Genomic DNA, 5,212 nt, shown 5'->3' with positions numbered 1-5,212 from the left:
AAATAAGATCTTTTAGAATAGTTACCTGCAAGACATGCACTATCGTATTTACACATTGGATCCTAGGATGTGATTAATTGGAGAAAAAAGTTGGACTAGGCATGCTGGGTAAAGGAGCCACTAATTATATAACACACAGCAGACATACATCTAGTTTGAAGGGCAACTGTAGCATGTGCAACACTGGAAGTGGTGCCTTTGAGGAGGTGGAACTATTTCACACTAACCAGTTCAGGACAACACAAGGTAAGTACCATCCAGGATATAGCTGCAGGGATTGATGAACTATTACTATCTACCTTTAGGAAACTGATGTTTTTCTCTAGGCTATCTTATTGCTGCTTCAGTCACAGATCAGGAAAAAAGGACAATATGCACAATCTCCAACCACAATCCTGCTGTAGCCTAGACAGTGGAGTGGTGCATCAGAAGACTTTAAAACTGCAGCTCTCTTTGGGTCCCCCAAAGTGTACCCACACTCTTCTTCATACGAGCCTTTTCCTCAAGGGTCAGAGTCCCTTCACGATGTCTGAAATTCCATTCTGTCCCAAGGGACAAAGAACACTAAGGAAGTCGTCTTCTTTTATTCCACAGAGACCCTTAATCATGGTAGAAATTGGATACACCCACCTAAGATTCTTCATTATACTTTCTGCCAAAGCTGCCACAGATAATCCAGTGGCCCAGGATGTGTAGCCTTTCAGTTCGATCACCTCATAAGCATTGTCAGCCACCTATTTGTGAGCTTCTTTCCACTGTTCCTTATCTACGTCGGTGCCTAAATTAGGGTGCAAATTCTTCAGGGAGACACCAGCAACATTCACCACTCTAAAGGCACATGAGCATCTTCATGCTCCCCAAGGACCCACCCATGACAGCTTAATGGGTGAACTCCCAGCCTTCCCCCCATGAAGTACCGAAACTGAGCTGAATCCAGAGAGCAACCACTTTCAATAACACGGTCTTTGGGAAAGCCGTTTATCTTCCAAGCCACATAGGTCAAGATATCCACTGGATTGGAAACAATATGCAAGTTGAAATTGGGGGTGTATTAGGAATGATGAATTTAAAGATGTTTACACTACTCTGGACCAAAAGAAAGCAGCTCTGTCCCCCCTGTTGACATGCCCCAGCTGTGATAATAACCAGCTTGGAGTTTGCAGTCCTATTATAGTCTTTGCCAGAGACAATGTTTGGTGTTCTAAGAAAAAGGCTTCCACGTTGCAGATCCATCATCTGTCCCTTCAATTTGTCTTCCAAGATATCAACAAGAGCAAGTTCACCTGCCAAGACCTTCATTAAGATACTAATGGCACAGTTCATGCCAGCAGCACCAACCTCAACGATTGGAATCTTATTCTGGGGGCTTTGTTCTTCCTTAGGAAGAATCACAATCATCTGGTCCTTGAGAGTTGCCATACTGGACTTAGGTCAAAAGGAATCCGGAGTGCATGGCATGTGGGTATCAGTGACACGTGGCACTGGATCCAGAATTAGTGGCAGCTTCTCCAGTACCCAAGAGAGGCCATTTCACCCTCTCCAAGTTTAGGTAAAAATGCAGCATTTAAATGAATAACTGAAATATTTCATATGAAGTGGCTAGGCTGCTTTTATTTGACCAGAATTTCTCCCAACTTTCGAAGAGCATCTCACCCATACTACCTTAGAAGTCAGTTTAGCTGGATGGCTATTAGCATGGATACTGAAGCTATATGATCTAGGTTTGAATTTTGACTCTGCCTAGCTGTGTAGTCTTGGGCAAGTTAACCACTCTGCGCCTTCCGATAAAATAAGCACAATAATCGTATCTACTTCCAGTATTGTTGAGAGTATTAAATGTGTTGATGAATATAAAGAGCTTAATGCAGCACCTGACACAGAACAACTCTGCAATGATAATTACCCAATATTACTATTCTCATTAGAAGTGGAAGTAACAACCTGCACAGCCATTCTCCACATGACCCTTGCGGAAAGGTTTACAACAGTGGAAGTGGAATGTCCCAACCAGCCTTTAGCCCTGTGATGAAATTCCCAGATCCCCCAGCCCTGGCAGAGTGTACTCATCCTATGAAATATTAAGTTCGCTTATGCTTTTAGTAGAAACATTACTAAATTACAGTACAATTTGTGAGGAGTCAAATAGGGACCTGAGCATTGTCTTGTTGCTATCCATTAACAACAACAAAAATTGCTAAGAAACTAATACTGAAAACAAGCTTGGGGGATGAAGAGACCACTTAAGAGAACATACAATTCTAGTATCCACTAGATCCATAAAAACATTGGATGCCATATTATAAAACTGAGGTAGAGTTTTACTTTAAAAAACCCACACAACTCCTACTTCATGACTTTTCTTAGTAGAGCATCCAAATTACTCTACTAATTTTGACTCTGCCTAGCTGTGTAGTCTTGGGCAAGTTAACTACTCTGTGCCTTCCTATAAAATAAGCATAATAATCGTATGCTTATGGTTGAAAGTTGCACAATTAAATACCTTTTTATAATTCTGAATTACCATTAAACTGATAGATCCTCTCCCCTTCATCAGTGTTTTCCACTTCAATGGCCACCCCCTTCAGGCCTTTGGTGAATTCCTCCTATCTGACCTGACCCTGATCTCCTCAGCTCCACAAGCTTCTTCCTCCAGCTCATCCTGCACAGCACTGGCAGCCTCGTCTTCCTAGCTGCACACCTGCAATGCAGCTGCTCTGTTCACAAGTCCTTTCTTCACCTACGGCCCCCATCCCTCACACACACATGTGATTCTGGGAGCAAATCTTAATTCTTGAGCCTAGTACTAAGTTCCATGATGCACCTTTCCAAGCTCATTATCCACCACTTCCCTGCAAGAACACTAGTTAGACTTTAGCCAGATGCAAAAACTACACACTGGGCTTTCCTACTCCTTTACTCATAGCATCTCCTAACCCTGGAATGACTATCACATCCCCACTGACTGAAATCCTACTTCATACCAGCGGATCAAACATCACCTCCTCTATCAAGCCATGGATTATTCATTTCAGAGGAGGACTATGTTCTTTCTCTATGTATCTCATGCCTGCTCCTATACACACTATCCCACGCCATAGAAAGAATAGCACGTTGTGGGATGCACCAGAAGGGCAAGTATTGTGGCATTCACAGAAGGGCCTACTGTGGCTTCTCAAACAGAACACTTGCTCAAAAACCATTTACTGACTTCAACCAGTAAGACTGTACTCTGCTTCAGGCCAGTCTCTGGAGACCAGTGACTCTGGACAGAGACTAATTCATTTGACTCCTAAAGAAGAGGATTGCAGATTTCCACTGAGAAACAACATAACTCATGATAAGGAACTCTCCTGGAATTAGTATCACTTAATAAGGATTAACCAACTCATGATTTTGCTGAAATGTGTTTACCTTTTAACTGATGGAACATCAATGGGAAAGTGAAAAAGACAAGATATAAGTTTCTCAAAATATTACCTATTTGATTCTTACATACAGTCAACAGTCAAAGCTTTTAAGGAGATGGCACTTTTCAGTATAAAGGAAAAACTTCTCTTCTAATTATCATATGTAATTTTTTTAAGGAGTTGTCAGAGATGTATCTCTGCCCTAATTTTAAATATGACTGAAAAGGAGACTACATAACTATATGGAAAGTAAGGAATCAGTTGTAAAATAGAAAAATAAAAGTCTCCTGTTGTACTTAAGTACCACTGACACTGCTACACCAAGAATGTGTCTATCAGGAATGGCATAGGAAGATAAACCAATTTATAGATTAACAACACATCAATTATTTCATGATGAAATGTCAAACACAAACACTACCTGAATGGTTTATAAGTCTATCACATCACATCATACCATATTTGACATACATCTAATGTCATAGAAATCATTTATCATTAAAGGCCTTTTTATATAGGTCAGGGTTACTGGAGCTTGGTGTTTTGTATCTTATAGTTTAAAGAATGTGCCAAATTCTAGGTTTTTTAACTTTTTAATCTTTGGGAAGGAAAACGAAAACTTCCTATAAACTCAGATTAATGCCTGCTAATGCACAGAAATAAAAAGAAAAACTAAAACCTTCCTCCTACTATAAAAACAAAATAGTGTGGCCTCTGTTTCTTTTCTGATAAGAGTCTTAAATACCAAACAGTTAACTGCATAATAACATTTACTGGCAGCCAGGCAGCCTGCTTAGCAGATATATAAAGCAGGTAAAAGAAGAAAAAGTTAATTTCTTGGCTGAATGATTCCATCGGTAGCTATAGGGCAAACCTGAAAGTCTTTTAGTAAAGTAGCAGTTGATTCTTCTATCAATCTGTAGCACACATACTCTTCCAAGGAAAGCATTAAATATGAAAATCATATCCCGTTATCATCTGTTTCCAGCTTTCAGCCCAGTAAGCTTTTCTTAATGAATGCTGCAGCCTAAGGAACAAGCACGCTGTTGGCTTTTCTGAATAATGGAGTGATGCTACCATTTTTGCTTATTACAATATCGACTGGCTGAGGGGGTTTCACACATAGTCACAAGTGACTACTCTTGCCAGCATGCTCCAAGTTATTACAAGATGTTTTTAGACATTTCATCTAAAAGAGCTTTACTGCTTTTAGTGAAGAAAACATCTATGGTCTTGAACAGAATCATTTATATGGAGATAGGCAGGAGGATTAGAAGCCTGCATTATGGCAGATACATAGCAGAATTTATTTAAGTATTCCTTTCCAGTCTTTTTGTCTGTTGCTTAGAAATGCAATCCTTTCTTCCCACTTTATCTGTGAAAGGTTAAAATGTACAAAATTATAGATACAAAAAAGAAGCAAATGTCACATTTTGTTTACTTTTTCATTTAAAATGTTTCTGGAACTAAGAAAAAAGCAGCTATAAAACATTATCTAGAAAAACACAATTTCACCTCCTAACAACACTGAGGTTTTCTTTGGAATCTGTTTTATACCCACCATGCCTGTCTTTCAGCAAATTTAATTGAATTAGACATTAAAGCAATACTCTATAAGCAAAAGTCTTCAAATAATCACTTAAGGTTTACTCAAAAATATCTTTGTAATAAGATGATTTTTTAAAAACAAAATCTTAAAAGATGAATACTCCAAAAATGCTCAGTTAACAGAAACTTTAACATTTTAATTTGTTACCTTTTCTCTGTCTTCATTTTTCAGTTCACCTTTTATTCCCAGGCTATCT

The 5,212-nt window shown here is 39.0% G+C and overlaps 1 pseudogene; it reads right to left on the bottom strand.

Annotated features, from left to right (window-relative positions):
• Positions 1-435: 435 nt before the first annotated feature.
• On the bottom strand, positions 436-1,419 carry LOC102440603 (annotated as a pseudogene).
• Positions 1,420-5,212: the final 3,793 nt, after the last annotated feature.

This window comes from Myotis lucifugus, unplaced genomic scaffold (genome assembly GCF_000147115.1).
Source record: "Myotis lucifugus unplaced genomic scaffold, Myoluc2.0 scaffold_6334, whole genome shotgun sequence".
NCBI lineage: Eukaryota > Metazoa > Chordata > Mammalia > Chiroptera > Vespertilionidae > Myotis > Myotis lucifugus.
This window is presented reverse-complemented; position numbering and strand designations above follow the sequence as displayed.